This window comes from Xyrauchen texanus, chromosome 37 (genome assembly GCF_025860055.1).
Source record: "Xyrauchen texanus isolate HMW12.3.18 chromosome 37, RBS_HiC_50CHRs, whole genome shotgun sequence".
Classification (NCBI taxonomy): domain Eukaryota; kingdom Metazoa; phylum Chordata; class Actinopteri; order Cypriniformes; family Catostomidae; genus Xyrauchen; species Xyrauchen texanus.
In genome coordinates, this window is record NC_068312.1 from 15,227,798 (window position 1) to 15,241,389 (window position 13,592).

The window sequence follows — 13,592 nt, forward strand, 5'->3', positions numbered from 1 at the left end:
ACGATTTGGGATTATGTTAACTGTACGTCTCTGCACCGAATAACCAGTCAAATTATTTTGCGTTATCTATCAATTTACACTATTTACTCCCCAACCTATTTACTTTATAAAAATAAAACAAACGCCTAAAACCAGCTGAGGCCAGTCAATAATTATATACACACACACACACACACACACACACACACACACACACACACACACACACACACACAATATGGGATATGGGTCATTCCAATAGTTTGGTACATTTTAAAGGTGCTGTAAGTGATTTTAGGGCTCTGAAGCTCACTTGACTGAGCTGTTGAATTGACCACGCCCCCTCGTTCCAAACCCGCCCTCCAAGATAATTTTGAGACCAAAACTGTGCAAAAGAGCAGCATTGTTTGTTCATGTGGCTGTCAAATTCAACAGTGTCAAATGCGATTAAATGCGTTATTTTTTTTAACGCATTATTTTTTGTAAAATTAATCGCACTAAATTAACGCATTAAATCGACAGCCCTAAAAAATATTTTAGTAGGCCTAATAATTGCCTTAAAAAATATTGCGATATCCGATTACATCGTCAGCCCACCTGCTAAGGGTCGGTGAATTTTTTTGCTTTATTGATTTTGATTTAAAAATTGTATTCCTATATTGAAATAATAAACTGAAACAAAAGACATTTCTAAATTCAAATAGCACTTTACACTAAACAAAAAAGTGATAAAAAAAAAATAATGCATTTAATCACCTCCCGAAATCCAGACATTCACCGTCGACTCAATTTGTCATCACACGAGTATCTGTCAAAAAATTACTAATAGCCTACCGATTAAGAATTAAAGACAATTACAAATGTAAAGACAATATAATCAAAATAAATAAGCCTAATAAATTCCCTTGTGTTTCCAAAATAATGCTACCAAATGTGTGTTCATATCGAATTTGTGTGTTATTGCATTTTAGTAAAACAGTTAATGCTGCCTAAAGAAAAGATTACCCATGCATGACATACATTTGTATGTATTGGCGGGTGCTAGTTTCACACCCTGGTCAATGAACATATCTTCCCTTCCCCTTCCCTACTCTACGATGGTGACGAAATTGGTCTTCTTCGAAAACGAAGGACGAACTTCCGATGTGTGTGCATATATATATATATATATATATATATATATATATATATATATATATATATATATATATATATATATATATATATAAATAAACAAAGTTTAGATAACTAGAAGCCAATGCTTGTTAAAAAGATTAAAGACAATTTATAATATTGCACACTGTTGTGGTCCTAAAAGTCAAATTTTAAAATAAATAAAATCATTGTCGTATCCCCCATTTCCCCAGAGTTGCACATCAAACATCTCTATAACAACAATACATGCTAAATCATTGTATTTCTACATTTCCATACCGTTAAGTGTTTAGTAAAACATTCTCTCTTTAACGTGGTAAAAGTATAGTTTTAACACTCATAGTGGATATGTTTTTGCCCCTTGACTTATTCTCCTCCCCATTATGTCATGATCCTTTTACATTTAATTGAAGATCTATGCCATGAAATGAAGTCACACGTAAAATTATATCATTTTAAAATTATGTTAAAAGATTATTCTGGGTTTAATACAAGTTAAGCTCAATCGACAGCATTTGTGGCATAATGTTATTTACCAAAATTAGTAATATCGACTCGTCCCTCCTTTTCATAAAAATAAAACAGTGAGGCACTTTATAATGAAAGTGAATGGAGCCAATTTTTTTTAGGGTTTAAAAGCAGGAATGTGAAGCTTACAATTGAAAAAAAAAAGACAGATTTATTCTTCAGTTAAAACTCTGATGTAAAGTTGTTTAAATAGTCATTTTAATACTGAAGATTTTTTTTTACATTACATCACCATGGAATGACGATATATATATATATATATATATATATATATATATATATATATATATATATATATATATATATATATATATGGCTAGTATAAGTTAGTAAGCGATTTTATCACACTAAAATCATGTTAACAGGCATATTGTGTATGTTTTTTGGCTAAACCTTTGAAACAGTGAGTATTTTAATGTTTACTAGTTGGCCCAATTTACTTCCAATGCAAATGTCTCACTGTAACAGATTTTTGATTTTTTAAATAAAAGAATACACAAGTCAAAATAAAATGTTGTGAAATCAACATTATGCCACAAATTCTGTCGACTGAGCTTAACATGTAATGAACCCGGAACATTACTTTAACAGTAATATATTTTAAGGGTAACAATTTACATTAAGGCTCCATTTGTTAAGATTAGTTAGCAACATTCTTTAACATGAACTAACAATGAACAACACTTTTAAAGCATTTATTAATCTTAGTAAATGTTAATTTAAACATATACTAATAGATAATAAACGTTGTGTTAGTTAACATTAGTTAATGTACTATTAACTAACACAAACTAACATTGAAAAATTGTATTTAAGTTTGTTTACCTTATTAAGGAATAACTTATGTTAATGAATTGAATGTTATTTTAGTGTTACCTTATTAAGTAATTTAGCTTTACCTATGTCTTATAAAATCTTTAGCATGTCCCTTTAATGCTGAAACATAAAGATACTGTACTTATCATTCCTGTGTTTACATTCCCGAAAAGATTTAAATCTGAAAAGGCACTGAATTTTAGGAAAGACCCATATTCCTTTTTTCTTTTCTCTGACACCTGTTGGTGAAACTGCTCTGGTGGAAACACAGTTTAGTCGTGCTCTACTCTCTAGGGGCTGTCCATATCAGGGCAGCATATCAGCATCACTATAACAACAATTTCAGAAGGAGGGATTCAGCTAAATAATTGTTACCAGCTTGATAGACATGTGTTTCAGTTAGTTTATTTCTGTTGTTTTAGTTCTCCATACAAAATACGTTAGAACACTAATATTTTAAAATGTTCCCTATTCTTAAGTTCTTTAGTGAGAAAGGCATCAATACTGACTGAGTCCAGTTGAGACTGAGCAAGTGCTATTGGGGGCACCTTCAAATCAATACAGATTTATCTGCCTGTATGGCTTAGTTTGACATGAATGTGAGATGGTAAAAGGCCACTGCACATTGTCAAGTGGCTCTCTACAACTGGCCAGATCTTCTGGAGATTTAAATATCTTAATAGGATTGTGGGTAAGCAGTGCTTGGCTGCCTGAATGTATGTGCTTGAGTTGTCTGCCTCACTCCTGCTACTCATTCTATCTAATTCACATACTTGTAAACGTATGGTATTAACATTTTGAATTTAAGACATTAATCCTCACTACTTACATTTTGGTCTTCGGCTGGTCCTCTTATATGATTGGATCAATTCTGTACACATATGTCAGTGAATGTTAATGTAGTTTTCTTCTGCAATATACTTGGTCTCCATTCACATTTTATCTTAAATGTAAATCTAAATTGATTTAGCAATCATACCTCAGTTATCCCTTTCAGGCACATGCACAGGAAGCCTTTAAAGCAAAAATCGAACTGGCATTAATGTGTAATACACCAACAAACTAAAATGCATCTTGGTTTGGCTGGTGCAAACATCAAATTGCTCTTAGTGTGCATTTATTTATGCATTGATTACCCCCCAAAACTTTAATATCTTAACTCAAACTTGCATGGCATATACACTCACCTAAAGGATTATTAGGAATACCTGTTAAATTTCTCATTAATGCAATTATCTAATCAACCAATCACATGGCAGTTGCTTCAATGCATTTAGGGGTGTGGTCCTGGTCAAGACAATCTCCTGAACTCCAAACTGAATGTCAGAATGGGAAAGAAAGGTGATTTAAGCAATTTTGAGCGTGGCAGGATTGTTGGTGCCAGACGGGCCGGTCTGAGTATTTCACAATCTACTCAGTTACTGGGATTTTCACACACAACCATTTCTAGGGTTTACAAAGAATGGTGTGAAAAGGGAAAAACATCCAGTATCCGGCAGTCCTGTGGGCGAAAATGCCTTGTTGATGCTAGAGGTCAGAGGAGAATGGGCCGACTGATTCAAGCTGATAGAAGAGCAACTTTGCCTGAAATAACCACTCGTTACAACCGAGGTATGCAGCAAAGCATTTGTGAAGCCACAACACGCACAACCTTGAGGCGGATGGGCTACAACAGCAGAAGACCCCACTGGGTACCACTCATCTCCACTACAAATAGGAAAAAGAGGCTACAATTTGCAAGAGCTCACCAAAATTGGACAGTTGAAGACTGGAAAAATGTTGCCTGGTCTGATGAGTCTCGATTTCTGTTGAGACATTCAGATGGTAGAGTCAGAATATGGTGTAAACAGAATGAGAACATGGATCCATCATGCCTTGTTACCACTGTGCAGGCTGGTGGTGGTGGTGTAATGGTGTGGGGGATGTTTTCTTGGCACACTTTAGGCCCCTTAGTGCCAATTGGGCATCGTTTAAATGCCACGGCCTACCTGAGCATTGTTTCTGACCCTGTCCATCCCTTTATGGCCACCATGTACCCATCCTCTGATGGCTACTTCCAGCAGGATAATGCACCATGTCACAAAGCTCGAATCATTTCAAATTGGTTTCTTGAACATGACAATGAGTTCACTGTACTAAAATGGCCCCCACAATCACCAGATCTCAACCCAATAGAGCATCTTTGGGATGTGGTGGAACGGGAGCTTCGTGCCCTGGATGTGCATCCCACAAATCTCCATCAACTGCAAGATGCTATCCTATCAATATGGGCCAACATTTCTAAAGAATGCTTTCAGCACCTTGTTGAATCAATGCCACGTAGAATTAAGGCAGTTCTGAAGGCGAAAGGGGGTCAAACACAGTATTAGTATGGTTTTCCTAATAATCCTTTAGGTGAGTGTATACAGGGGCGAAAATTTCATCAAAATGTTGGGGGGGACAATAAACATAACAATTCTCAAGAGCAATTTTTGAAGGGGACACCAAGGGGTTTTTTGTTGTTTCCCCGTTTGCATTTATATTATTTTATTTCTTAAACAATTATTTTAAGAATATATCATTATATTATTTACAATACACATATTTTAATGATATTTTAGGGGGGGACAACGATTTCCGCCTATGCATATACATCAGCATATAGATTTCATATGTGTTACCACATGTGAGGCAAGTTCCTCAAATGGTAATCCACTACAAATTAATTACTTCTCTCTCAGATTAATTTACCAATTACTTCAAGGGAAAAGTAATTTACTCTTCACATCCTGTCCAACAAATCGTTCCCCCAACATTCCAAATTTTTTTTTTATGAAGAGTGTTCAGAGTGTTTCCTTCGGACTGTGATGGAAACTGACCGACCAATGAGATAAAAGCTTTTTGTCAGGGTGCTAGGCGCATTCGTTTGCACTAAGCTCATAGCAAAATCCATGAAAAAGACTCTTTACATGCTATATTTTACTCTACACAAATGAATTTCAGAACCCCACTGTTAATTTTATCGCAAGTGTAATATAACAGCATTGCCATTATAAAAAAAGAGAAATGTTTTAAAATTGTAAAATATACATGTTATTCTTAATGTACATCATTCCACGTGTATTTATATCACTGTACCTTATGTTATATAATACAGGCATTAATACAGGCATTATAAAAAAAAGAAGTTGGCTTCAGGTTTCCATTTGTAATACACTCATAGCAAAATACATGTGCAAATAAATATCCAAGAGAGCTCTTTTCTCATCTCACTCGCATAAAAAGAGATTATATTCTCCTCAAAAAGCATCAACATGCGTGGTGGTTGCTGTGTAAAAATCACCTCACTTTACATTGTAAAATTTTAATATTTTATTTTTGCAAGATAATCTTTTTTTTAATATAAATGATCATTCTGTAACTACAGGTGGGTTTCCAGCCAACTATTTCTATGTGCATTTTGAAATTGCACATAAAAAATCCTGAATAGAAATGCTTGATATGCAAATAAACTCTCTAAATTTGCTTAAAATTTAAGGTGCTAGGAGGAGGTGAATTTTACAGTTTATTGGCAAAATGATGACCTGTTTTGACCAATCTTGCAATTGTAATGAGTATGCGATAGCTTGATGTGACTAGCCCACTTAAAGGTCCAACATTGGCACACAATTCTTTGAACATAGCGCTTGACATTCGGAGGTGTTTAACCCACAGCTGGTCCTCACAATCCACCTGAACAGTTTTGAGAGCGGGTGCTCCCAGGTATGCGGAGACTTGGCAGTGTGTGGGCATCGCAGCTATTTCAGCCCACATTATATCAGATATTACGCTTATTCTGCGTTGTCTCGTGAATGCATTTAATAAAGTAGATACTTGCCCCAGTCTTGCAAATAAAACTGTCCCCAAAGCAGGTAGAGGTCATTCAGCTTCTCCATCATGACGAGGCGGCTCCCTCATTATAATGCACAGAAAAAAATGGAAAGCAGCTCTATTGAATATATTAAAACAGTACACTTAAAATCAGCCTAAATCATTTTTGTTTGAGATGAGAACATAATTATATTGTGTAAAATCCAAGTAAAATTCAACAAACCCATAAAAAGGTGTTTTGATTACATTGATGTGAAATGATCAAATTCTAACTGATTGTGTTCACGCAGCATGATTTTTAATGCTTTCTCAATTTACTTAATTCAATTAAATGAATCCAACACAATTCTTTAGCATTTGGTCTCAATTTAATTTAATTGTGTTCAATCTAACTATGCTTACTTAATCCAATTGTGTTGGGACTATGTGAAAAAGATTTGTTGCATCAAAGCATTTTTGAAACGGAACAGGGTTTTAACATTTCCCAACATGCTTTGCATGAGACTGGATTGGAGAGACTACATTTTTTAAACTAAGTGTTATTTTAATGTATTTCTACACAAAATGAAAGAACTAGGAGACTTGTTAGTGTTTAATGTTCTGTTATGTAGGGATATAGAGAAGTTTCGTTAATGATGGATATTTTTTTGATGTTACCATTGCGAAGAAGAGTGAGATTACCTTAATTCCTTTGGGTTTATGCAACACAAAACTTTTAAGTAGAGCATTTTGATTATGTGGAACTGATGCCCATAATTGAATTATGTAAAACCAACTAAAAATGTTTTCAGTGTGGATGGAATGATGGAATTGGATGGAAAACCCAACATATGTTACCTTTAATAACACTTACCAAAATGAAATATCAGCCTAGTTCAGCTGCTAAGCAGTAAGAAGATCCTACAGTATCACCCAACTTTTGAGAGAAACTACAGCTCACCTCCTGTATGCTACTTTTACACCTACCCAATTCAATCAGTTAATTCTAACATATTTGGAATTATTCTTCCACCCACATAGATTTTGATTACATGCAATTAAACAATTTATTTATTGTCATTTGCCATATGATTTTCAGCAGCTATTTTATATTTCATATCAGTCTCCAAGTGTTGCTGAGGTTTTAGTCAGCATGTTCACTGCTTATGGCTGAGTCTTAAGTATTTAATTAGTGCCAGCCATTGTTAATCTCTCCGTCCCCCCTTAAGCACATACACATAAACTCACAATCGCACACACACACACACACACACACACACACACACACACACACACACACACACACACACACACACACACACACACACACACACGCACACATGCACACACACACACACCTCAACATGTGACCCTATCACTACAGGATTACCCAACCTCCCCAGAATGCTTAATCACATGGTGTACAGAGGAGGACTTGTAGGGCTGCAGTACTGCTAGTGAACTAAACAGTGTTGTACTTGTCAAACATTTAAAAGACTTTAAAATAGTACAGGGCACATTTCTGCACACTATATAGAGGACAGCATGCTAGAAGTCATTGAAACAGGAAAGTTGTCACAAGGGCTGTTTCTATAACTTCAAAATTTTGAGTTTCTCGATTTTCTCTAGCAGTGGTTTTGTATGTTGATTTCAAACACTTCAAGACAGTTTAATAATAGAATAACTTGTGAATTTTGTCCTTTCCAAATCACAATATATTCTGCTATAGCTGGTGGGTATCACAATTACAACCCTAGCATATATTCAGGCAAGGGTCAATAATGAAGCAGATTTGAACTGAAAGGGCAAACTGTGTTCTCAAGTAAAGGGTTTTTCATTTCATCTGTCATTTTTCTCAGTCAGTGTTGATGCTTCTCACTAAAGAACATAAGAATAGGGAACATTTTAAAAGATTTGTGTACTAATGTCTCTTGTATGGAGAACTAAAACCACAGAAAAAATATGAAGCTTTAATTTAAATATGGGCAAGATTAAATGTTCAATTTAATGTACAATTTATTAATTACAATATTTATTGGGAAAAACAATGGTTTAATATTTTTGAACATCTCCTATTAAATTTTTCTATTTAATGAATAGTTTTAGGTTTCATAATCACTTTACTCTTTAATTATTGCTAAAAGGGCTGTGTTATAGCAGTTCCAAGGTGCCCGGCTACTCAGACCTTGACATTACATGCTACATGTCTACCACTAGAGGGCACCATTTTACCTTAAGTTAATGCGCAACAATTGACGTTGTTGTTTGAAGGTCATTCAAGCATTAATGCAAGCAAACCAGCTGTGCTTGTACATTAATTTATTTAAAAGCCAAATTTCACGCACAGAATGAGCAGTATGGCTGGTGGCATTGTCATGCTGGAGGGTCATGTCAGGATGAGCCTGCAGGAAGGGTACCACATTAGGGAGGAGGATGTCTTCCCTGTAATGCACAGTGTTAAGATTGCCTGCAATTACAATAAGATCAGTCCGATAATGCTGTAACACACCGCTCCAGAACATGACGGACCCTCCACCTACAAATCGTTCCCGCTCCAGAGTACAGCCCTCAGTGTAACACTCACTTTTTGCCAGGCCTGTCTGGTCCAGTGAATGTGGGTTTGACGTTGTTTTGTCACACACACACCGACACACACGCTATCTCACACACACTTTTTTATGATGTTAGGATTTGTTGATATTGTTATGGCTAATTATTAATGGTTTAATCATGACATCATGCAAAGAAAGACTAAAAGTGATAGTTCACATATCATTTTCTAAAAGTAATGTCATTCCAAACCTGTATGATTTTCTTTCTTCTGTGGAACACAAAAGTTGAAGTTTTGAAGAAAATCCTGGCCCCTCTTTTTCCATGTACTGTGATGACAGTGAATGAGGACTGGGAGATTTAAGCTCCAGAAATCACATAAAAAAGCACCATACTATCACATAAAAAAGCACCATACTATTATCATGAAAGTCCATACGACTTGTGAGCTGTACTGTATCCAAAATCACATTCACTCATTAAATATTTTGTAAAGCGAAAGTGAGTACACTACTATATTGCCCAAATTTGGATGCTCATGTGTACACTGTGTGTTGGTACTTCTATCTGACATATACCTTACTTTGGAAATTATAATTGTTTTATTTTGCAACTATACATGCCAGCTTTGTGGTTTAATATATAGTATATTATACAATATAGTCTTTATATTGTATAAGTCTTTATTCAGTTTGTTATCATATTCATAATGACATTTTCATGAAGATTATGCTAGGCCATGTGCAGGTTTTTTTTAATACCACAAGAAAAATGTCGCTACTACATGTCTGATACCACTAAAATATGTCTTGAGGAAACACGTCTCTGGTTACTTAACTGTAACCCCTGTTCCCTGATAAAAGGGGAACAAGATGCTGCACTGATTTAGCGCTTTGGGAATAACTTTAGGTGTGACCAGCTATGAATAAGTGTGCAACACGTCAATGAAATTGACCAGAATTTAAAGCCTCTGCTGGTGACATCATTGGATGCACCTGTAGCAGGGCTATAAATAGATGCGTCACAAGTACATCGTCAGGTATTTTGTCTGAAGAGCAGTCCTGGGGCATCTCAGTGCGGCAATAAAGTGCAGCATCTTGTTCCGCTTTTATCAGGGAACAGGGGTTACAGTTAAGTAACCCGAGACGTTCATGTCAAAAAGCTACACTTTGATGCTGCGCTGATTTAGTACTTTGGGAACGAGAATACCCACTGCGCTGCACTGTGGATGTCTGGACCACTTACGGTTGTGTAGTTGTGCTCAAAAGAGCGCGAGGAGTCTCAGATATGAGCTTGTGATGTTGACTCAAGGACATAAGAGCCCGGAGTGGCATGAACATCCAAACTATAAAATCTTATGAATGTGTGCGGAGAGGCCTGCCGCATCACAAACATGCTGCAGAGGGACACCTTTAGCCAAGGCTTTAGAGGAGGCGACCCCTCTGGTAGAGTGAGCCCTGATACCTACTGGCGAAGCTTGACAGCACGCCTCGTAGGCCAGGGCAATAGCATCCCTCATCCAATACGACATAGTCTGCTTGGTGAGGCTGCCCCCTTGTTGAGGCCCAAATGGCAAACTAATAGTTGCCCTGACTTATGCCACTGGTTAGTGCGGTGGACATAAGTCTGAAGGGCACGGACTGGACAAAGTCCGTGAAGACTTTCATGCTCCAGCGTTGTAAACGGCGGGGAGAAGAAGGCTTCGAGAGTGATGTACAGTCGAGAAAGGAACCTTAGGCAGGTAGTCAGGATGAGGGTGCAAAATTGCTTTAGCCATTCCTGGGGCAAAATCTAAGCAGGCTGTCAAGACAGACAGAGCCTGTAGATCCCCAATTCTTTTTAGAGAAGTAATTGCCATAAGAAAAACCATCTTGAGAGTCAGAAGTTTATCAGACGCTGACTCTAGAGGTTCAAAGGGGGTATCAACCAGACCCTCAAGGACTATTGCTAAGTTCCATGAAGGGATCCTGGTCCTAGCAGGAGGTCTCAGTGGCATGGCTCCACGAATGAAGCGAGTGAGCAGAGGATGTCTCCCCAATGGCACCCCGTCAATCAAGGCATGGCAAGCCGATAGAGTGGAAACCCAGTGTCCGTAAACTTCAGGTGAAAACTCAGTGTCCCTCAGTTGGTACCCTTCAGGGGCCAAATATGAAAGTTCCACAGCTAGGGCTGGGGAGGCATCGAGGAGAGACATTATCTCCGAAAACCATACCCTGTTCGGCCATCATTAAGAGGCAAGACCCTTGCTGGCGAACTCTAGCCAAGGAGCAGAGAAACTGGAGGAAACGCATACAGGCGCATTCAGAAGAAGTAGAGGGGACATTGCGCTGTCTGTTGGGAGGCGAAGAGGTCCACTTCCGCTTTGTAAAATCTCACTCAGATTTGTTCCACTACCTCGGAGTGGAGTTTCCACTCCCACTCTGTCTGGACAGTAAATCTGCTTCCACATTCAGGCATCCAGGGATATAAACTGCTCTGATTTACAGGAGCTTGCCCTGAGCCCAAAGGAGAATCTGCCGTGCCAGTCTGTTGTGCTGTCGTGAACGTAGACCTCCTTGATGGTTTATATAAGAGACTACTGCTGTGTTGTCCACCAGGACATGGCAGCCTCTCAAATACTGGAGGAAGTATTTCAGAGCCAGAAATACCACCATCAACTCAAGGCAGTTGATGTGCCAATTTTGCTGATGACCATACCATTCCCCTTGAGCTGGACAACCACTTAAGACCGCTCCCCAGCCCATCAGGGAGGCATCTGTTGTTAGCAATTTGCGACGGAAAGATGCACCAAGAGTGGGACCCAAAGTGAGGAACTGGGTTCTGAACCACATAGAAAGGGTACGAAGTGCATGGAATGTAATCCTTATCTGCCTTAGGGGACTGGCTGAAATCCCCTGGCTTTGAGCCATACTGAAACGGTCTCATGTGTAGAAGGCCCAAAGGGATCACTGAGGACGCAGATGCTATGAGACCTAGTATTCGTTGACTGACTTTGCTCAGGGTGTTCTGAATGGACATGATTCGAGCAGGAGACAATTGTGCCCGCATTATGATCGAATTCCATACAATGCCCAGATAGGTAATTTCCTGAGTGGGTCAGAGAACGCTCTTTTTGACGTTGAAAGAAACCAGATGAGCTAAGCTGATATCCCTGTGATGAACTGCCAGTTCTTGTGACTGTGCTAGTACCAGCCAGTCGTCTATGTAATTCAGAATGCAGATGCCCCGGAGTCGCAAAGGAGCCTATGCTGCATCCATGCATTTCGTGAATGTGCAGGGTGATAGGGCTAGGCCGAATGGAAGAACCCGATATTGGAAAGCTTTGCCTCCAAAAGCGAACCTCAGGAACTTCCTGTGTTGTGGCAGAATTTCTATATGAAAATATGCATCCATGAGATCGATCGTGACCAACCAATCGTAATATTGGATTTGAGACATGACCTTCTTGACAGTTAGCATCTTGAACTTGAACACCCTGATTGAGCGAATCAAGCCTCGAAGGTCTAAAATCAGACGCAACCCCCCACCCTTCTTGGGAACCAGGAAGTATCTGCTGTAGTAACCTGACTCTTTCTCTGGAAGGGGAACATGTTATATGGCCCCTTTGACCAAGAGATTTTGCAGTTCTTTCCACAGTAGACATGCTTGTTTCGGTTTCACGGTAGTGGAGACCACGCCATTGAGACACGGAGGACGGCAATTCTGTAGCCTTTTTCTACTGTTCTTAGAACCCACATAGAAACATCTGGCAGTAGCTTCCACGCTGCCATGTTATCTGAGATGGGTATCAATTTTGACACTTCCTGTTGAAAGGATGTTGAGTATTCTGTGTCCTGGACTAAGGCAGGAAGTGTCGGAACACCCAACATTTTGCTGGAAACCTCTAACTCCCGAAACACCAGAGGTAGAGGGAATAGAGAGGTTTCATGGGGTATCGGGAAGGTACAGGTGAATGCTTCACGTGCCCCTACCCGAGGGGGGCTACCCCCACAAGGCTGGGTGCAAGACCGTCAGGGATTTTTCTTCTTAGAAATGACTACCCTGAGGTCTTTCTTTGGGGGCTGCTGAGGGCGACGAGCCAGCCCCTAGTCTCTATGAGGGGAGCAAGACTTCCCTTCTAGAAGGACCGGGGTGGGGCTGGGTGGCCGACGGCCCCTCCCCTTGAGTACGGCGAGGAAGGAATTGCCCGAAGGTTTCCTCGTGACTCTTTGCCTCCTGGAACCTGGTGATAACTACATTCATAGCATCACCAAATAAGCCAGAAGGCAAAACCGGGGCATCAAGAAGGAAAACTTTTTCCTTGTCTCTGATGCCCGACAGGTTGAGCCATAAGTGTCTCTCCGTGCTGACTAAAGCAGACATAGACCGGCCAATGGCGCAAACTGTCTGTTTGGTTGCATGGAGAGACAGATCCGTGGCTCGCCGAAGCTCAGATAAAGTCTCTTCGTCAACCGTGGTGCCCACACTCAGGTCCTTCAACAGATCAGCCTGGTATGCCTGTAACAATGCCATAGTGTGCAGGGCAGCACCAGCCTGACCTGCTGCCTGATATGCCTTCCCCACAAGCATGGAGGTGGACCCGCACAGCTTTGTGGGGAGAATGGGTCTCTTTAGTGATGGCCAGGCGAGAGATAACCCGCAAGTGACTCTTCTACCGGCGGCATCACTGAATACCCCCATGCCTCGGCACCCACGACAGTCGAATATGTCGACGTCGAGTGTACGAAGACACGGGA